The sequence below is a fragment of the Saccostrea echinata genome, unplaced genomic scaffold (assembly GCF_033153115.1).
Source record: "Saccostrea echinata isolate AGI-Se365-2 ecotype Australia unplaced genomic scaffold, CSIRO_AGI_Sech_v1 ptg000032l, whole genome shotgun sequence".
NCBI classification, from domain to species: Eukaryota; Metazoa; Mollusca; class Bivalvia; order Ostreida; family Ostreidae; genus Saccostrea; species Saccostrea echinata.
Genome location: NW_026889781.1, coordinates 2,444,589 through 2,467,820, shown reverse-complemented (window position 1 = coordinate 2,467,820; position 23,232 = coordinate 2,444,589).

Below are 23,232 nucleotides of genomic sequence, written 5' to 3'. Positions count from 1 at the left end.
GAATACATGTATTTTAGCAAAGAATTTGATAATCCCTCGGCCTCAAATTTTAGTTTCTCCACGACCGACAAAAATGAGGTTCACAAACACTCCTGAAGTTATAAAATAAAGTACTGAATATAATATCCCGTCCATTGATGTGATATTCATGAACAATTATTTGATGTATAAATAATAAAGTTAAGCCATTATATTCCTATACGTATTCGTTTGTTTCAAAGCCGTTTCATCGCCGAAGCAAATTCATTCATCTTTGATGAATGGCGTCATAGATACACTTATTGTATCATTTTCCCGCATTTTAAATTCGAATTGAAATTAGAAATAAACTTATTTCATATTTTAAATATAATAAAAATACCTGCATTGACATATAAGTTGAAGTCGGTAGAAGAGGTGTTGTTTCCGTGGTAAACATTTTGTAATACCAGGTATTTAAGAAATGCAAGTCCTTTTTCCGACTTTTATATATCAAATAAAAATCATTTTTGTTAAATCTAATGAGTACATCACACTTAACGATATGTATGTGATTGTTTTGAAATAAAATAAATAAATAAATAAATAAATGATGATAATCGGATGTAAAATGTACCCCAAAAATGTGCAAATTACTTTGATAAAAATTGTCAAATTCTAACATTTATACATTTATTTGAACCTTTCTCAACCGGAAATTTATGAAAGATTATATTGACAAAAAGTACTATTTTTACAATGATTAAAAAAAAAAAGAAATATTTCCAATTTAAGAGGAGGTTTATGACATATTATTTTGCTACTAATTTTATTGAGACAATTTTTAACAAACTTGTTTCAGGCATGCCTTGACCTTTACGAAGTACATATGGCCTTAATGGTTAGGTGGATTTTGCATTAATGGTTACAACATAATCTGCCTATCACAGTGTAACAACTATTATTGTTTCAGACTTCTATAGGCTTCATAAATTATGAAAGAGAATAAAATTTTACACATTATAAATCATTTATTTACAAAGTCTGAAAAAAAATAATGAAAACAAAACGTTTTACATTTTAAAATATCATGCCTTTACATGGATAATGGTTAAAAAAAATATTGCACCAAAACATGATATTTCTACATACATTTATATAAAAAATGTGACAGTTGAATTACGCAGCACTGTAATGGCGTACTTCGAAGAAATCAACAGAATATAAACGTGCATAAATACATACCTTTTTAAACTAAATTTACTTTTGTAAAGGTACTATATTATCACATGACTTTAATATCATTTGAAATAACATTCGTACCCCGCACTGTACTGAATTTGGTTCTGTCACATTATTTGACAGTCATGTGATAAATGCATGTAATGTGTACTGTATGTTGGTCACAAGCAAATGTCAATATCGCAAGGGCATTCACTATTTGAAATAAAATTATGAAGTAATAAATTGTTTCTACATAACTTGTAGTTTATGAAAAGTGCTGCTGCTTTAAATAGAATTCTCATTTTATTAGTTTAGATTTTAAGTCATCTGGCTTATGTTGAAATATGTGTGACCTTTACCAAGTATTTTATGTATTTATTAAGCTCTGGATTTCAAGAAAGCAGCAGCACTTTTCAAGTTAAGGAATGTGCCTGTTATGTTTTGTTTGTTTGTATATTGTTTAACGTCCCTCTTGAGAATTTTTCACTCATATGGAGACGCAACCACTTCTCCATGGTGGAGAGCTTCAAATTTTGTCCTATACTCGGCACTTACGGCCATTGAGCAGTGAGGGATCTTTTTCCTGCCAGCACCTACTGCGACACGGGACCTCGGTTTATACGGTCTCATCCGAAGGACCGGTCTCCATGTCCCACAGTGGGATTCGAACCCGCGACGTGAGTATCAACTCCTTACACTGCGACTCTAGAGCAGACGCTCTAACCACTGCGCCACGCGGGCGACTGCCTGATATGAATATTAAAAAAAGGCCAAGATCTCTTAGGTGTATGCCCTTGCCAAAGGGCCATTTACCGGTAATGAGGCACCTCAGCTTGAACCATGCACACCCTGTAGACAAAAACACGGTAGAATTAATTCATTACATTTTCTGAATAGTTTTTAAATAATGGCACTCAACAAACGTTTGAGATTTGTATTAATGGTGTACCTAAAATTTGCAAATAAAATTGTTTAATAATAAAATGCATTTTTCACTGTGAAAAAATTATTTGATCCGGCTCTGATTTTTCTGGAATAACTTATCTTTTCGGTGATTCCAATTATAACTTTCCTTTGCGATTCTTCACACACAACATGTTGATGAACTCTGTAAAGAAAATATAAACTGAGATGAGTTTCTCGTTTTAAGATGACTCTTCAACATTTTTCAACAAAATCATAAATGGCCCTTTTATGACATCCTATTCTGTATTACAGATGATGCAAACGTTCTAGTCTGATTTCATTCACTAAATCTTACTTAATAGAAGAACAATTTTTCATATATTTATCAGACGTTTATGTCTTCACGTCTGTTTACATCTCATCACCTCCACTACAGTTGAATAAAGCACATGTACAGGTGTTACATGTAGATTGCATTCCTTTTTCCAATGAATCTTCTGCCATCTGGATTGTGCAGCACAGATAAGGATACAAAAAGGGGGTGGAGCCTGATTTGTACGAGAAAAATTTTCATATACATTGACATCATACAAAACCACCAATTCTTAAAAATACAACAAAATGAAATGATTTGCAATTTTAAACTGGAAGAGACCATCAAACAACATCAAAACTTACTACAAAATGTTGTTTTGTCGTTAGTTAAATCCTACATAACAAGGTATAAACAAGTCACTGATCACAATCAGGTCATTTCGTAAAACTTGACGCAGTTTGTATGCAGTGAGAGGCGGATCAAGTAAAAAAATTTTCAACGAAAAAAACATTCTATAATTAGATAAAATATTATTTACCGATATTTCATAGGCCATTAACTTGGATTCAATGTCTTCTTTACGATGTTAATAATATTATTTCCTTACATTTCCTTTTTAATTGATACGGCTGTATATTTGTATGCAAGTACATCAGAGGGTAATGTAAGGGTCTTAATAAATCGATCTAGTGCAAGGGCATACACTCAATGGATCATAGTAAGCTTTTACAAATCAACTCTAGAAGTATTAAGGTATCTGAAAAGTGCTGCGATCCTGATAAAATTTTCAAGTTAATTTAATTATATCTATATTTAATGCCGTTGAGCAGCAAAAAAATACAGCATGCGGTCATACAAATACGATTTTAACAATGAAATAGCAGAATCTATATAGGATCGCAGTACTTTTCAGAAACTACAATGCGTGTTAAAAATATTTATAAACTAAACTTAGAATTTTAACTTGGTTATGTCCTTGCACTGGTGAAAGAGCTAAATCCACGAAGGAGCTAAATCGGCCTATTTTTTTCAGGAAAATTAAACTGAGGGGAAGAAGAAAATTAACAATAGAAATATTATCCTTGGGTATCAAACTTAAATAGTTTATGCCAATTTTTATATTTGATGACGTCATATTTGTACAGAAAACGTCTAAACACGTGCACTTTGCTAGTTTTTATCAAAATAAAGCATTTTTTTCGTCTTTGGTTCAAATTTTTGCTGTAGCCACACCCTTCGAACAAAATAAAATTTATACCATTGAAAAGAGGATTAAAATATGAATAAATAAAGTTTATTTTTATTTTGTTCTAGGGGTGTGGCAACATCGAAATTAATACTTTTCGTTCGATTCAAATACCTTAGCACCGACTCACACAGTGAAATTAACGGGGATTACCCTACATTAATAGAAAAGAAAAATATTCTATATTGTTTTTGTAAATATTAAAAAGATTCGAAATGCGATTGTTATATTTATCATAAGTTATTTTGTGTTGTGGTGCAAAAAAGTACGAAAAACTCTCGCTAATCATGACTGCATGTAGATGCAATAATGTCGACATTTTGTGTACTATATCCTCCTTCTTATTCAGAGGACCTTGACCTTTGACCTTTGACCTTTTGAACACAATAAACCCTTTAGTAAGCTAAGATTTCTGTAATGTATATTCTTTATATACATCAACATTCTTTACTTTCCTCCGCCCCCCCCCCTTTTTTTCCCCCTGCGCAATGGCAACGTAGATTTTTTATTTAAAATCCAAATCAGGCGTCGTACTAACCTAAAATTTCAGGATACTTTACAAAACACCCCATAAAAACTTTCTGGAAAGTTTAAAGGTCATTGTCTCATTTACCCAGAAGATATAATCTTTATCGGCAAGAACAAGAAATTCAGAAGTGCCTAAAATTTCTTTACTGATGATCGGAGAAACAAGTTAAACATTTTATCTAGAATTTCTTCAAATATCTTTGATGTCATTTGTTTCTTCTGTTATGATTAGTTATTTTCCTCTCAGATATTTATCTTCTATTTCAAACATCAAATTTATTTTAATTTTATTTAGAATTAATTCATCTTGTAAAATATGCTTTTTGTGATCATGAAACGAAATTCATGTGTTTTTTTTTTCCTATACCTTCTAACTTTACATGATTTGACTTTAATTTATGAAAGTCCGTCTACCAAACACTTCAGGATCCACCCCCGTATTTTAGTTCTACGAATTTCAGGTGGCAGCGCATTTAGTTTCGTACTAAAGTCCCGGTCAAATATCTTAAAACACTGAGATCTCTCAAGTTTGATGTGATATTCGATGTAGCAAAATGAAAGGAACCATTATGGGATACATGGCGAGTCTAGCAGAGTGCTTGTTGAAAAAGTATAGCTACGCAGCCAACGGGACCAAACCTTACTTTCGCTTTCTACGCTCGCCAACCGTGCAAAGAACGATAACTCTAATTACGCGATGAAATCAAGAGAACTGTAAAAGTACTGTTTTTTCAGGCCTCTGAAACTCCTATAAAGGGTCAAAAAGTGACCCCACGGACCATAATTTTTAAAATGTATTCTTCGTGCTTAACTCAAATCCGAAAACTGTTTACAGATCTGTTGCGAAATAAAAAAGTTACAGGGAAAAGCTGTTTTGTTGTACTGGCCCCTAAAAATCCCTTATTTTGTGGAATTTTGTTTTCATCTCCTAATCACCTGAAGACAGTGTAAAAGTAAGTATTCCACTTAAATATGACAAGAATTGCTTGCTTCCTTTCTGAAATAATGGAACATGCGTGATTTCAATTTAACATAGAAACTCTCATAGACAATTTTTGGGGACTCATAAAACCGAAAGTTCTGCTTGGATGGACTTGAAACTTATAGTACAGGTTCTATTAATCACTTTTAACAATATGTAGTCTTCAAAATATTTTTCCTATATGGTTTTGAAATTTTAAAATTTCCATCCCCCCTTTTTCTTAACTTTGGAGTCTTACAACACAAAAATGTATCATAGGTACAACAACGCTGTCGCTGACTTTTTTGTAGGATTTCCTTTGAAGAATCTATTCCTAAAATTTGAATGAATTTCCATATAAAATAAGAATTGTTTAAGCTCCTAAAGAAATCTGAGTTTTCTACTTGTAAATACCGGAAGTGAAGTTTCCGGAAGTACAAAACCTTACATACGGGAGAGATTCCGATAAGCTGTCTAACGGTTTTATTATAAAATACATATAGCCAAAGGTTTTCTTTAAATCCGAAACGTAAAAGTGTTAGGTATAATAATAATAATAACTAGACCTTTTTTCGTTGTTTAACGAAAATTGAAGTGCTTTTCGACTCTACTCCCTTAGCCTTTTATTGTTTACCATTAATATAATTCAAACCTGAAAAAAAAAAAAAAAAAAAAAAAAAAAAACTTACTTTCATCCTTTTTATTCAGGGGACCTTGACCTTTGACCTTTTGAACACAATAAATCCTTAAGTAAGCTAAGATTTCTGTAATGTATATTCTTTGTATACATCAACATTCTTTACCCCCCCCCTTTTTCCCCTGCGCAATGGCAACGTAGATTTTTTATGTAAACTCTAAACCAGACATCGTATTAACCTAAAATCTCAGGATACTTTACAAAACACCCCATAAAAACTTTCTGGAAAGTTTCAAGGTCATTGTCTCATTTACCTTGAAGATATAAACTTTATCGGCAAGAACAAGAAATTCAGAAGTGCCTAAAATTTCTTTTCTGGTGATCGGAGAAACAAGATATACATTTTATCTAGAATTTCTTCAAATATCTTTGATGTCATTTGTTTCTTCTGTTATGATTAGTTAATTTCCTTTCAGATATGTTATCTTCTTTTTCAAACATCAAATTTATTTTAATTTTATTTAGAATTAATTCATCTTGTAAAATATGCTTTTTGTGATCATGAAATGAGATTCATGTTTTTTTTCCCCCCTGTACCTTCTAACTTTACATGATTTGACTTTAATCTATGAAAGTCCGTCTACGAAACACTTGTGGATCCACCCCCGTATTTTTGTTCTACGCATTTTAGGTGGCAGCGAATTTAGTTTCGTACTAAAGTCCCGGTCAAATATCTTAAAACACTGAGATCTCTTATGTTTGATGTGATATTCGATGTAGCAAAATGGAAGGAACCATTATGAGATACATGGCGAGTCTAGCAGAGCGCTTGTTGAAAAAGTATAGCTACGCAGCCAACGGGACCAAACCTTACTTTCGCTTTCTACGCTCGCCAACCGTGCAAAGAACGATAACTCTAATTACGCGATGAAATCAAGAGAACTGTAAAAGTACTGTTTTTTCAGGCCTCTGAAACTCCTATAAAGGGTCAAAAAGTGACCCCACGGACCATAATTTTTAAAATGTATTCTTCGTGCTTAACTCAAATCCGAAAACTGTTTACAGATCTGTTGCGAAATAAAAAAGTTACAGGGAAAAGCTGTTTTGTTGTACTGGCCCCTAAAAATCCCTTATTTTGTGGAATTTTGTTTTCATCTCCTAATCACCTGAAGACAGTGTAAAAGTAAGTATTCCACTTAAATATGACAAGAATTGCTTGCTTCCTTTCTGAAATAATGGAACATGCGTGATTTCAATTTAACATAGAAACTCTCATAGACAATTTTTGGGGACTCATAAAACCGAAAGTTCTGCTTGGATGGACTTGAAACTTATAGTACAGGTTCTATTAATCACTTTTAACAATATGTAGTCTTCAAAATATTTTTCCTATATGGTTTTGAAATTTTAAAATTTCCATCCCCCCTTTTTCTTAACTTTGGAGTCTTACAACACAAAAATGTATCATAGGTACAACAACGCTGTCGCTGACTTTTTTGTAGGATTTCCTTTGAAGAATCTATTCCTAAAATTTGAATGAATTTCCATATAAAATAAGAATTGTTTAAGCTCCTAAAGAAATCTGAGTTTTCTACTTGTAAATACCGGAAGTGAAGTTTCCGGAAGTACAAAACCTTACATACGGGAGAGATTCCGATAAGCTGTCTAACGGTTTTATTATAAAATACATATAGCCAAAGGTTTTCTTTAAATCCGAAACGTAAAAGTGTTAGGTATAATAATAATAATAACTAGACCTTTTTTCGTTGTTTAACGAAAATTGAAGTGCTTTTCGACTCTACTCCCTTAGCCTTTTATTGTTTACCATTAATATAATTCAAACCTGAAAAAAAAAAAAAAAAAAAAAAAAAAAAAACTTACTTTCATCCTTTTTATTCAGGGGACCTTGACCTTTGACCTTTTGAACACAATAAATCCTTAAGTAAGCTAAGATTTCTGTAATGTATATTCTTTGTATACATCAACATTCTTTACCCCCCCCCTTTTTCCCCTGCGCAATGGCAACGTAGATTTTTTATGTAAACTCTAAACCAGACATCGTATTAACCTAAAATCTCAGGATACTTTACAAAACACCCCATAAAAACTTTCTGGAAAGTTTCAAGGTCATTGTCTCATTTACCTTGAAGATATAAACTTTATCGGCAAGAACAAGAAATTCAGAAGTGCCTAAAATTTCTTTTCTGGTGATCGGAGAAACAAGATATACATTTTATCTAGAATTTCTTCAAATATCTTTGATGTCATTTGTTTCTTCTGTTATGATTAGTTAATTTCCTTTCAGATATGTTATCTTCTTTTTCAAACATCAAATTTATTTTAATTTTATTTAGAATTAATTCATCTTGTAAAATATGCTTTTTGTGATCATGAAATGAGATTCATGTTTTTTTTCCCCCCTGTACCTTCTAACTTTACATGATTTGACTTTAATCTATGAAAGTCCGTCTACGAAACACTTGTGGATCCACCCCCGTATTTTTGTTCTACGCATTTTAGGTGGCAGCGAATTTAGTTTCGTACTAAAGTCCCGGTCAAATATCTTAAAACACTGAGATCTCTTATGTTTGATGTGATATTCGATGTAGCAAAATGGAAGGAACCATTATGAGATACATGGCGAGTCTAGCAGAGCGCTTGTTGAAAAAGTATAGCTACGCAGCCAACAGGACCAAACCTTACTTTCGCTTTCTACGCTCGCCAACCGTGCAAAGAACGATAACTCTAATTACGCGATGAAATCAAGAGAACTGTAAAAGTACTGTTTTTTCAGGCCTCTGAAACTCCTATAAAGGGTCAAAAAGTGACCCCACGGACCATAATTTTTAAAATGTATTCTTCGTGCTTAACTCAAATCCGAAAACTGTTTACAGATCTGTTGCGAAATAAAAAAGTTACAGGGAAAAGCTGTTTTGTTGTACTGGCCCCTAAAAATCCCTTATTTTGTGGAATTTTGTTTTCATCTCCTAATCACCTGAAGACAGTGTAAAAGTAAGTATTCCACTTAAATATGACAAGAATTGCTTGCTTCCTTTCTGAAATAATGGAACATGCGTGATTTCAATTTAACATAGAAACTCTCATAGACAATTTTTGGGGACTCATAAAACCGAAAGTTCTGCTTGGATGGACTTGAAACTTATAGTACAGGTTCTATTAATCACTTTTAACAATATGTAGTCTTCAAAATATTTTTCCTATATGGTTTTGAAATTTTAAAATTTCCATCCCCCCTTTTTCTTAACTTTGGAGTCTTACAACACAAAAATGTATCATAGGTACAACAACGCTGTCGCTGACTTTTTTGTAGGATTTCCTTTGAAGAATCTATTCCTAAAATTTGAATGAATTTCCATATAAAATAAGAATTGTTTAAGCTCCTAAAGAAATCTGAGTTTTCTACTTGTAAATACCGGAAGTGAAGTTTCCGGAAGTACAAAACCTTACATACGGGAGAGATTCCGATAAGCTGTCTAACGGTTTTATTATAAAATACATATAGCCAAAGGTTTTCTTTAAATCCGAAACGTAAAAGTGTTAGGTATAATAATAATAATAACTAGACCTTTTTTCGTTGTTTAACGAAAATTGAAGTGCTTTTCGACTCTACTCCCTTAGCCTTTTATTGTTTACCATTAATATAATTCAAACCTGAAAAAAAAAAAAAAAAAAAAAAAAAAAAACTTACTTTCATCCTTTTTATTCAGGGGACCTTGACCTTTGACCTTTTGAACACAATAAATCCTTAAGTAAGCTAAGATTTCTGTAATGTATATTCTTTGTATACATCAACATTCTTTACCCCCCCCCTTTTTCCCCTGCGCAATGGCAACGTAGATTTTTTATGTAAACTCTAAACCAGACATCGTATTAACCTAAAATCTCAGGATACTTTACAAAACACCCCATAAAAACTTTCTGGAAAGTTTCAAGGTCATTGTCTCATTTACCTTGAAGATATAAACTTTATCGGCAAGAACAAGAAATTCAGAAGTGCCTAAAATTTCTTTTCTGGTGATCGGAGAAACAAGATATACATTTTATCTAGAATTTCTTCAAATATCTTTGATGTCATTTGTTTCTTCTGTTATGATTAGTTAATTTCCTTTCAGATATGTTATCTTCTTTTTCAAACATCAAATTTATTTTAATTTTATTTAGAATTAATTCATCTTGTAAAATATGCTTTTTGTGATCATGAAATGAGATTCATGTTTTTTTTCCCCCCTGTACCTTCTAACTTTACATGATTTGACTTTAATCTATGAAAGTCCGTCTACGAAACACTTGTGGATCCACCCCCGTATTTTTGTTCTACGCATTTTAGGTGGCAGCGAATTTAGTTTCGTACTAAAGTCCCGGTCAAATATCTTAAAACACTGAGATCTCTTATGTTTGATGTGATATTCGATGTAGCAAAATGGAAGGAACCATTATGAGATACATGGCGAGTCTAGCAGAGCGCTTGTTGAAAAAGTATAGCTACGCAGCCAACAGGACCAAACCTTACTTTCGCTTTCTACGCTCGCCAACCGTGCAAAGAACGATAACTCTAATTACGCGATGAAATCAAGAGAACTGTAAAAGTACTGTTTTTTCAGGCCTCTGAAACTCCTATAAAGGGTCAAAAAGTGACCCCACGGACCATAATTTTTAAAATGTATTCTTCGTGCTTAACTCAAATCCGAAAACTGTTTACAGATCTGTTGCGAAATAAAAAAGTTACAGGGAAAAGCTGTTTTGTTGTACTGGCCCCTAAAAATCCCTTATTTTGTGGAATTTTGTTTTCATCTCCTAATCACCTGAAGACAGTGTAAAAGTAAGTATTCCACTTAAATATGACAAGAATTGCTTGCTTCCTTTCTGAAATAATGGAACATGCGTGATTTCAATTTAACATAGAAACTCTCATAGACAATTTTTGGGGACTCATAAAACCGAAAGTTCTGCTTGGATGGACTTGAAACTTATAGTACAGGTTCTATTAATCACTTTTAACAATATGTAGTCTTCAAAATATTTTTCCTATATGGTTTTGAAATTTTAAAATTTCCATCCCCCCTTTTTCTTAACTTTGGAGTCTTACAACACAAAAATGTATCATAGGTACAACAACGCTGTCGCTGACTTTTTTGTAGGATTTCCTTTGAAGAATCTATTCCTAAAATTTGAATGAATTTCCATATAAAATAAGAATTGTTTAAGCTCCTAAAGAAATCTGAGTTTTCTACTTGTAAATACCGGAAGTGAAGTTTCCGGAAGTACAAAACCTTACATACGGGAGAGATTCCGATAAGCTGTCTAACGGTTTTATTATAAAATACATATAGCCAAAGGTTTTCTTTAAATCCGAAACGTAAAAGTGTTAGGTATAATAATAATAATAACTAGACCTTTTTTCGTTGTTTAACGAAAATTGAAGTGCTTTTCGACTCTACTCCCTTAGCCTTTTATTGTTTACCATTAATATAATTCAAACCTGAAAAAAAAAAAAAAAAAAAAAAAAAAAAACTTACTTTCATCCTTTTTATTCAGGGGACCTTGACCTTTGACCTTTTGAACACAATAAATCCTTAAGTAAGCTAAGATTTCTGTAATGTATATTCTTTGTATACATCAACATTCTTTACCCCCCCCCTTTTTCCCCTGCGCAATGGCAACGTAGATTTTTTATGTAAACTCTAAACCAGACATCGTATTAACCTAAAATCTCAGGATACTTTACAAAACACCCCATAAAAACTTTCTGGAAAGTTTCAAGGTCATTGTCTCATTTACCTTGAAGATATAAACTTTATCGGCAAGAACAAGAAATTCAGAAGTGCCTAAAATTTCTTTTCTGGTGATCGGAGAAACAAGATATACATTTTATCTAGAATTTCTTCAAATATCTTTGATGTCATTTGTTTCTTCTGTTATGATTAGTTAATTTCCTTTCAGATATGTTATCTTCTTTTTCAAACATCAAATTTATTTTAATTTTATTTAGAATTAATTCATCTTGTAAAATATGCTTTTTGTGATCATGAAATGAGATTCATGTTTTTTTTCCCCCCTGTACCTTCTAACTTTACATGATTTGACTTTAATCTATGAAAGTCCGTCTACGAAACACTTGTGGATCCACCCCCGTATTTTTGTTCTACGCATTTTAGGTGGCAGCGAATTTAGTTTCGTACTAAAGTCCCGGTCAAATATCTTAAAACACTGAGATCTCTTATGTTTGATGTGATATTCGATGTAGCAAAATGGAAGGAACCATTATGAGATACATGGCGAGTCTAGCAGAGCGCTTGTTGAAAAAGTATAGCTACGCAGCCAACAGGACCAAACCTTACTTTCGCTTTCTACGCTCGCCAACCGTGCAAAGAACGATAACTCTAATTACGCGATGAAATCAAGAGAACTGTAAAAGTACTGTTTTTTCAGGCCTCTGAAACTCCTATAAAGGGTCAAAAAGTGACCCCACGGACCATAATTTTTAAAATGTATTCTTCGTGCTTAACTCAAATCCGAAAACTGTTTACAGATCTGTTGCGAAATAAAAAAGTTACAGGGAAAAGCTGTTTTGTTGTACTGGCCCCTAAAAATCCCTTATTTTGTGGAATTTTGTTTTCATCTCCTAATCACCTGAAGACAGTGTAAAAGTAAGTATTCCACTTAAATATGACAAGAATTGCTTGCTTCCTTTCTGAAATAATGGAACATGCGTGATTTCAATTTAACATAGAAACTCTCATAGACAATTTTTGGGGACTCATAAAACCGAAAGTTCTGCTTGGATGGACTTGAAACTTATAGTACAGGTTCTATTAATCACTTTTAACAATATGTAGTCTTCAAAATATTTTTCCTATATGGTTTTGAAATTTTAAAATTTCCATCCCCCCTTTTTCTTAACTTTGGAGTCTTACAACACAAAAATGTATCATAGGTACAACAACGCTGTCGCTGACTTTTTTGTAGGATTTCCTTTGAAGAATCTATTCCTAAAATTTGAATGAATTTCCATATAAAATAAGAATTGTTTAAGCTCCTAAAGAAATCTGAGTTTTCTACTTGTAAATACCGGAAGTGAAGTTTCCGGAAGTACAAAACCTTACATACGGGAGAGATTCCGATAAGCTGTCTAACGGTTTTATTATAAAATACATATAGCCAAAGGTTTTCTTTAAATCCGAAACGTAAAAGTGTTAGGTATAATAATAATAATAACTAGACCTTTTTTCGTTGTTTAACGAAAATTGAAGTGCTTTTCGACTCTACTCCCTTAGCCTTTTATTGTTTACCATTAATATAATTCAAACCTGAAAAAAAAAAAAAAAAAAAAAAAAAAAAACTTACTTTCATCCTTTTTATTCAGGGGACCTTGACCTTTGACCTTTTGAACACAATAAATCCTTAAGTAAGCTAAGATTTCTGTAATGTATATTCTTTGTATACATCAACATTCTTTACCCCCCCCCTTTTTCCCCTGCGCAATGGCAACGTAGATTTTTTATGTAAACTCTAAACCAGACATCGTATTAACCTAAAATCTCAGGATACTTTACAAAACACCCCATAAAAACTTTCTGGAAAGTTTCAAGGTCATTGTCTCATTTACCTTGAAGATATAAACTTTATCGGCAAGAACAAGAAATTCAGAAGTGCCTAAAATTTCTTTTCTGGTGATCGGAGAAACAAGATATACATTTTATCTAGAATTTCTTCAAATATCTTTGATGTCATTTGTTTCTTCTGTTATGATTAGTTAATTTCCTTTCAGATATGTTATCTTCTTTTTCAAACATCAAATTTATTTTAATTTTATTTAGAATTAATTCATCTTGTAAAATATGCTTTTTGTGATCATGAAATGAGATTCATGTTTTTTTTCCCCCCTGTACCTTCTAACTTTACATGATTTGACTTTAATCTATGAAAGTCCGTCTACGAAACACTTGTGGATCCACCCCCGTATTTTTGTTCTACGCATTTTAGGTGGCAGCGAATTTAGTTTCGTACTAAAGTCCCGGTCAAATATCTTAAAACACTGAGATCTCTTATGTTTGATGTGATATTCGATGTAGCAAAATGGAAGGAACCATTATGAGATACATGGCGAGTCTAGCAGAGCGCTTGTTGAAAAAGTATAGCTACGCAGCCAACAGGACCAAACCTTACTTTCGCTTTCTACGCTCGCCAACCGTGCAAAGAACGATAACTCTAATTACGCGATGAAATCAAGAGAACTGTAAAAGTACTGTTTTTTCAGGCCTCTGAAACTCCTATAAAGGGTCAAAAAGTGACCCCACGGACCATAATTTTTAAAATGTATTCTTCGTGCTTAACTCAAATCCGAAAACTGTTTACAGATCTGTTGCGAAATAAAAAAGTTACAGGGAAAAGCTGTTTTGTTGTACTGGCCCCTAAAAATCCCTTATTTTGTGGAATTTTGTTTTCATCTCCTAATCACCTGAAGACAGTGTAAAAGTAAGTATTCCACTTAAATATGACAAGAATTGCTTGCTTCCTTTCTGAAATAATGGAACATGCGTGATTTCAATTTAACATAGAAACTCTCATAGACAATTTTTGGGGACTCATAAAACCGAAAGTTCTGCTTGGATGGACTTGAAACTTATAGTACAGGTTCTATTAATCACTTTTAACAATATGTAGTCTTCAAAATATTTTTCCTATATGGTTTTGAAATTTTAAAATTTCCATCCCCCCTTTTTCTTAACTTTGGAGTCTTACAACACAAAAATGTATCATAGGTACAACAACGCTGTCGCTGACTTTTTTGTAGGATTTCCTTTGAAGAATCTATTCCTAAAATTTGAATGAATTTCCATATAAAATAAGAATTGTTTAAGCTCCTAAAGAAATCTGAGTTTTCTACTTGTAAATACCGGAAGTGAAGTTTCCGGAAGTACAAAACCTTACATACGGGAGAGATTCCGATAAGCTGTCTAACGGTTTTATTATAAAATACATATAGCCAAAGGTTTTCTTTAAATCCGAAACGTAAAAGTGTTAGGTATAATAATAATAATAACTAGACCTTTTTTCGTTGTTTAACGAAAATTGAAGTGCTTTTCGACTCTACTCCCTTAGCCTTTTATTGTTTACCATTAATATAATTCAAACCTGAAAAAAAAAAAAAAAAAAAAAAAAAAAAACTTACTTTCATCCTTTTTATTCAGGGGACCTTGACCTTTGACCTTTTGAACACAATAAATCCTTAAGTAAGCTAAGATTTCTGTAATGTATATTCTTTGTATACATCAACATTCTTTACCCCCCCCCTTTTTCCCCTGCGCAATGGCAACGTAGATTTTTTATGTAAACTCTAAACCAGACATCGTATTAACCTAAAATCTCAGGATACTTTACAAAACACCCCATAAAAACTTTCTGGAAAGTTTCAAGGTCATTGTCTCATTTACCTTGAAGATATAAACTTTATCGGCAAGAACAAGAAATTCAGAAGTGCCTAAAATTTCTTTTCTGGTGATCGGAGAAACAAGATATACATTTTATCTAGAATTTCTTCAAATATCTTTGATGTCATTTGTTTCTTCTGTTATGATTAGTTAATTTCCTTTCAGATATGTTATCTTCTTTTTCAAACATCAAATTTATTTTAATTTTATTTAGAATTAATTCATCTTGTAAAATATGCTTTTTGTGATCATGAAATGAGATTCATGTTTTTTTTCCCCCCTGTACCTTCTAACTTTACATGATTTGACTTTAATCTATGAAAGTCCGTCTACGAAACACTTGTGGATCCACCCCCGTATTTTTGTTCTACGCATTTTAGGTGGCAGCGAATTTAGTTTCGTACTAAAGTCCCGGTCAAATATCTTAAAACACTGAGATCTCTTATGTTTGATGTGATATTCGATGTAGCAAAATGGAAGGAACCATTATGAGATACATGGCGAGTCTAGCAGAGCGCTTGTTGAAAAAGTATAGCTACGCAGCCAACAGGACCAAACCTTACTTTCGCTTTCTACGCTCGCCAACCGTGCAAAGAACGATAACTCTAATTACGCGATGAAATCAAGAGAACTGTAAAAGTACTGTTTTTTCAGGCCTCTGAAACTCCTATAAAGGGTCAAAAAGTGACCCCACGGACCATAATTTTTAAAATGTATTCTTCGTGCTTAACTCAAATCCGAAAACTGTTTACAGATCTGTTGCGAAATAAAAAAGTTACAGGGAAAAGCTGTTTTGTTGTACTGGCCCCTAAAAATCCCTTATTTTGTGGAATTTTGTTTTCATCTCCTAATCACCTGAAGACAGTGTAAAAGTAAGTATTCCACTTAAATATGACAAGAATTGCTTGCTTCCTTTCTGAAATAATGGAACATGCGTGATTTCAATTTAACATAGAAACTCTCATAGACAATTTTTGGGGACTCATAAAACCGAAAGTTCTGCTTGGATGGACTTGAAACTTATAGTACAGGTTCTATTAATCACTTTTAACAATATGTAGTCTTCAAAATATTTTTCCTATATGGTTTTGAAATTTTAAAATTTCCATCCCCCCTTTTTCTTAACTTTGGAGTCTTACAACACAAAAATGTATCATAGGTACAACAACGCTGTCGCTGACTTTTTTGTAGGATTTCCTTTGAAGAATCTATTCCTAAAATTTGAATGAATTTCCATATAAAATAAGAATTGTTTAAGCTCCTAAAGAAATCTGAGTTTTCTACTTGTAAATACCGGAAGTGAAGTTTCCGGAAGTACAAAACCTTACATACGGGAGAGATTCCGATAAGCTGTCTAACGGTTTTATTATAAAATACATATAGCCAAAGGTTTTCTTTAAATCCGAAACGTAAAAGTGTTAGGTATAATAATAATAATAACTAGACCTTTTTTCGTTGTTTAACGAAAATTGAAGTGCTTTTCGACTCTACTCCCTTAGCCTTTTATTGTTTACCATTAATATAATTCAAACCTGAAAAAAAAAAAAAAAAAAAAAAAAAAAAACTTACTTTCATCCTTTTTATTCAGGGGACCTTGACCTTTGACCTTTTGAACACAATAAATCCTTAAGTAAGCTAAGATTTCTGTAATGTATATTCTTTGTATACATCAACATTCTTTACCCCCCCCCTTTTTCCCCTGCGCAATGGCAACGTAGATTTTTTATGTAAACTCTAAACCAGACATCGTATTAACCTAAAATCTCAGGATACTTTACAAAACACCCCATAAAAACTTTCTGGAAAGTTTCAAGGTCATTGTCTCATTTACCTTGAAGATATAAACTTTATCGGCAAGAACAAGAAATTCAGAAGTGCCTAAAATTTCTTTTCTGGTGATCGGAGAAACAAGATATACATTTTATCTAGAATTTCTTCAAATATCTTTGATGTCATTTGTTTCTTCTGTTATGATTAGTTAATTTCCTTTCAGATATGTTATCTTCTTTTTCAAACATCAAATTTATTTTAATTTTATTTAGAATTAATTCATCTTGTAAAATATGCTTTTTGTGATCATGAAATGAGATTCATGTTTTTTTTCCCCCCTGTACCTTCTAACTTTACATGATTTGACTTTAATCTATGAAAGTCCGTCTACGAAACACTTGTGGATCCACCCCCGTATTTTTGTTCTACGCATTTTAGGTGGCAGCGAATTTAGTTTCGTACTAAAGTCCCGGTCAAATATCTTAAAACACTGAGATCTCTTATGTTTGATGTGATATTCGATGTAGCAAAATGGAAGGAACCATTATGAGATACATGGCGAGTCTAGCAGAGCGCTTGTTGAAAAAGTATAGCTACGCAGCCAACAGGACCAAACCTTACTTTCGCTTTCTACGCTCGCCAACCGTGCAAAGAACGATAACTCTAATTACGCGATGAAATCAAGAGAACTGTAAAAGTACTGTTTTTTCAGGCCTCTGAAACTCCTATAAAGGGTCAAAAAGTGACCCCACGGACCATAATTTTTAAAATGTATTCTTCGTGCTTAACTCAAATCCGAAAACTGTTTACAGATCTGTTGCGAAATAAAAAAGTTACAGGGAAAAGCTGTTTTGTTGTACTGGCCCCTAAAAATCCCTTATTTTGTGGAATTTTGTTTTCATCTCCTAATCACCTGAAGACAGTGTAAAAGTAAGTATTCCACTTAAATATGACAAGAATTGCTTGCTTCCTTTCTGAAATAATGGAACATGCGTGATTTCAATTTAACATAGAAACTCTCATAGACAATTTTTGGGGACTCATAAAACCGAAAGTTCTGCTTGGATGGACTTGAAACTTATAGTACAGGTTCTATTAATCACTTTTAACAATATGTAGTCTTCAAAATATTTTTCCTATATGGTTTTGAAATTTTAAAATTTCCATCCCCCCTTTTTCTTAACTTTGGAGTCTTACAACACAAAAATGTATCATAGGTACAACAACGCTGTCGCTGACTTTTTTGTAGGATTTCCTTTGAAGAATCTATTCCTAAAATTTGAATGAATTTCCATATAAAATAAGAATTGTTTAAGCTCCTAAAGAAATCTGAGTTTTCTACTTGTAAATACCGGAAGTGAAGTTTCCGGAAGTACAAAACCTTACATACGGGAGAGATTCCGATAAGCTGTCTAACGGTTTTATTATAAAATACATATAGCCAAAGGTTTTCTTTAAATCCGAAACGTAAAAGTGTTAGGTATAATAATAATAATAACTAGACCTTTTTTCGTTGTTTAACGAAAATTGAAGTGCTTTTCGACTCTACTCCCTTAGCCTTTTATTGTTTACCATTAATATAATTCAAACCTGAAAAAAAAAAAAAAAAAAAAAAAAAAAAACTTACTTTCATCCTTTTTATTCAGGGGACCTTGACCTTTGACCTTTTGAACACAATAAATCCTTAAGTAAGCTAAGATTTCTGTAATGTATATTCTTTGTATACATCAACATTCTTTACCCCCCCCCTTTTTCCCCTGCGCAATGGCAACGTAGATTTTTTATGTAAACTCTAAACCAGACATCGTATTAACCTAAAATCTCAGGATACTTTACAAAACACCCCATAAAAACTTTCTGGAAAGTTTCAAGGTCATTGTCTCATTTACCTTGAAGATATAAACTTTATCGGCAAGAACAAGAAATTCAGAAGTGCCTAAAATTTCTTTTCTGGTGATCGGAGAAACAAGATATACATTTTATCTAGAATTTCTTCAAATATCTTTGATGTCATTTGTTTCTTCTGTTATGATTAGTTAATTTCCTTTCAGATATGTTATCTTCTTTTTCAAACATCAAATTTATTTTAATTTTATTTAGAATTAATTCATCTTGTAAAATATGCTTTTTGTGATCATGAAATGAGATTCATGTTTTTTTTCCCCCCTGTACCTTCTAACTTTACATGATTTGACTTTAATCTATGAAAGTCCGTCTACGAAACACTTGTGGATCCACCCCCGTATTTTTGTTCTACGCATTTTAGGTGGCAGCGAATTTAGTTTCGTACTAAAGTCCCGGTCAAATATCTTAAAACACTGAGATCTCTTATGTTTGATGTGATATTCGATGTAGCAAAATGGAAGGAACCATTATGAGATACATGGCGAGTCTAGCAGAGCGCTTGTTGAAAAAGTATAGCTACGCAGCCAACAGGACCAAACCTTACTTTCGCTTTCTACGCTCGCCAACCGTGCAAAGAACGATAACTCTAATTACGCGATGAAATCAAGAGAACTGTAAAAGTACTGTTTTTTCAGGCCTCTGAAACTCCTATAAAGGGTCAAAAAGTGACCCCACGGACCATAATTTTTAAAATGTATTCTTCGTGCTTAACTCAAATCCGAAAACTGTTTACAGATCTGTTGCGAAATAAAAAAGTTACAGGGAAAAGCTGTTTTGTTGTACTGGCCCCTAAAAATCCCTTATTTTGTGGAATTTTGTTTTCATCTCCTAATCACCTGAAGACAGTGTAAAAGTAAGTATTCCACTTAAATATGACAAGAATTGCTTGCTTCCTTTCTGAAATAATGGAACATGCGTGATTTCAATTTAACATAGAAACTCTCATAGACAATTTTTGGGGACTCATAAAACCGAAAGTTCTGCTTGGATGGACTTGAAACTTATAGTACAGGTTCTATTAATCACTTTTAACAATATGTAGTCTTCAAAATATTTTTCCTATATGGTTTTGAAATTTTAAAATTTCCATCCCCCCTTTTTCTTAACTTTGGAGTCTTACAACACAAAAATGTATCATAGGTACAACAACGCTGTCGCTGACTTTTTTGTAGGATTTCCTTTGAAGAATCTATTCCTAAAATTTGAATGAATTTCCATATAAAATAAGAATTGTTTAAGCTCCTAAAGAAATCTGAGTTTTCTACTTGTAAATACCGGAAGTGAAGTTTCCGGAAGTACAAAACCTTACATACGGGAGAGATTCCGATAAGCTGTCTAACGGTTTTATTATAAAATACATATAGCCAAAGGTTTTCTTTAAATCCGAAACGTAAAAGTGTTAGGTATAATAATAATAATAACTAGACCTTTTTTCGTTGTTTAACGAAAATTGAAGTGCTTTTCGACTCTACTCCCTTAGCCTTTTATTGTTTACCATTAATATAATTCAAACCTGAAAAAAAAAAAAAAAAAAAAAAAAAAAAACTTACTTTCATCCTTTTTATTCAGGGGACCTTGACCTTTGACCTTTTGAACACAATAAATCCTTAAGTAAGCTAAGATTTCTGTAATGTATATTCTTTGTATACATCAACATTCTTTACCCCCCCCCTTTTTCCCCTGCGCAATGGCAACGTAGATTTTTTATGTAAACTCTAAACCAGACATCGTATTAACCTAAAATCTCAGGATACTTTACAAAACACCCCATAAAAACTTTCTGGAAAGTTTCAAGGTCATTGTCTCATTTACCTTGAAGATATAAACTTTATCGGCAAGAACAAGAAATTCAGAAGTGCCTAAAATTTCTTTTCTGGTGATCGGAGAAACAAGATATACATTTTATCTAGAATTTCTTCAAATATCTTTGATGTCATTTGTTTCTTCTGTTATGATTAGTTAATTTCCTTTCAGATATGTTATCTTCTTTTTCAAACATCAAATTTATTTTAATTTTATTTAGAATTAATTCATCTTGTAAAATATGCTTTTTGTGATCATGAAATGAGATTCATGTTTTTTTTCCCCCCTGTACCTTCTAACTTTACATGATTTGACTTTAATCTATGAAAGTCCGTCTACGAAACACTTGTGGATCCACCCCCGTATTTTTGTTCTACGCATTTTAGGTGGCAGCGAATTTAGTTTCGTACTAAAGTCCCGGTCAAATATCTTAAAACACTGAGATCTCTTATGTTTGATGTGATATTCGATGTAGCAAAATGGAAGGAACCATTATGAGATACATGGCGAGTCTAGCAGAGCGCTTGTTGAAAAAGTATAGCTACGCAGCCAACAGGACCAAACCTTACTTTCGCTTTCTACGCTCGCCAACCGTGCAAAGAACGATAACTCTAATTACGCGATGAAATCAAGAGAACTGTAAAAGTACTGTTTTTTCAGGCCTCTGAAACTCCTATAAAGGGTCAAAAAGTGACCCCACGGACCATAATTTTTAAAATGTATTCTTCGTGCTTAACTCAAATCCGAAAACTGTTTACAGATCTGTTGCGAAATAAAAAAGTTACAGGGAAAAGCTGTTTTGTTGTACTGGCCCCTAAAAATCCCTTATTTTGTGGAATTTTGTTTTCATCTCCTAATCACCTGAAGACAGTGTAAAAGTAAGTATTCCACTTAAATATGACAAGAATTGCTTGCTTCCTTTCTGAAATAATGGAACATGCGTGATTTCAATTTAACATAGAAACTCTCATAGACAATTTTTGGGGACTCATAAAACCGAAAGTTCTGCTTGGATGGACTTGAAACTTATAGTACAGGTTCTATTAATCACTTTTAACAATATGTAGTCTTCAAAATATTTTTCCTATATGGTTTTGAAATTTTAAAATTTCCATCCCCCCTTTTTCTTAACTTTGGAGTCTTACAACACAAAAATGTATCATAGGTACAACAACGCTGTCGCTGACTTTTTTGTAGGATTTCCTTTGAAGAATCTATTCCTAAAATTTGAATGAATTTCCATATAAAATAAGAATTGTTTAAGCTCCTAAAGAAATCTGAGTTTTCTACTTGTAAATACCGGAAGTGAAGTTTCCGGAAGTACAAAACCTTACATACGGGAGAGATTCCGATAAGCTGTCTAACGGTTTTATTATAAAATACATATAGCCAAAGGTTTTCTTTAAATCCGAAACGTAAAAGTGTTAGGTATAATAATAATAATAACTAGACCTTTTTTCGTTGTTTAACGAAAATTGAAGTGCTTTTCGACTCTACTCCCTTAGCCTTTTATTGTTTACCATTAATATAATTCAAACCTGAAAAAAAAAAAAAAAAAAAAAAAAAAAAACTTACTTTCATCCTTTTTATTCAGGGGACCTTGACCTTTGACCTTTTGAACACAATAAATCCTTAAGTAAGCTAAGATTTCTGTAATGTATATTCTTTGTATACATCAACATTCTTTACCCCCCCCCTTTTTCCCCTGCGCAATGGCAACGTAGATTTTTTATGTAAACTCTAAACCAGACATCGTATTAACCTAAAATCTCAGGATACTTTACAAAACACCCCATAAAAACTTTCTGGAAAGTTTCAAGGTCATTGTCTCATTTACCTTGAAGATATAAACTTTATCGGCAAGAACAAGAAATTCAGAAGTGCCTAAAATTTCTTTTCTGGTGATCGGAGAAACAAGATATACATTTTATCTAGAATTTCTTCAAATATCTTTGATGTCATTTGTTTCTTCTGTTATGATTAGTTAATTTCCTTTCAGATATGTTATCTTCTTTTTCAAACATCAAATTTATTTTAATTTTATTTAGAATTAATTCATCTTGTAAAATATGCTTTTTGTGATCATGAAATGAGATTCATGTTTTTTTTCCCCCCTGTACCTTCTAACTTTACATGATTTGACTTTAATCTATGAAAGTCCGTCTACGAAACACTTGTGGATCCACCCCCGTATTTTTGTTCTACGCATTTTAGGTGGCAGCGAATTTAGTTTCGTACTAAAGTCCCGGTCAAATATCTTAAAACACTGAGATCTCTTATGTTTGATGTGATATTCGATGTAGCAAAATGGAAGGAACCATTATGAGATACATGGCGAGTCTAGCAGAGCGCTTGTTGAAAAAGTATAGCTACGCAGCCAACAGGACCAAACCTTACTTTCGCTTTCTACGCTCGCCAACCGTGCAAAGAACGATAACTCTAATTACGCGATGAAATCAAGAGAACTGTAAAAGTACTGTTTTTTCAGGCCTCTGAAACTCCTATAAAGGGTCAAAAAGTGACCCC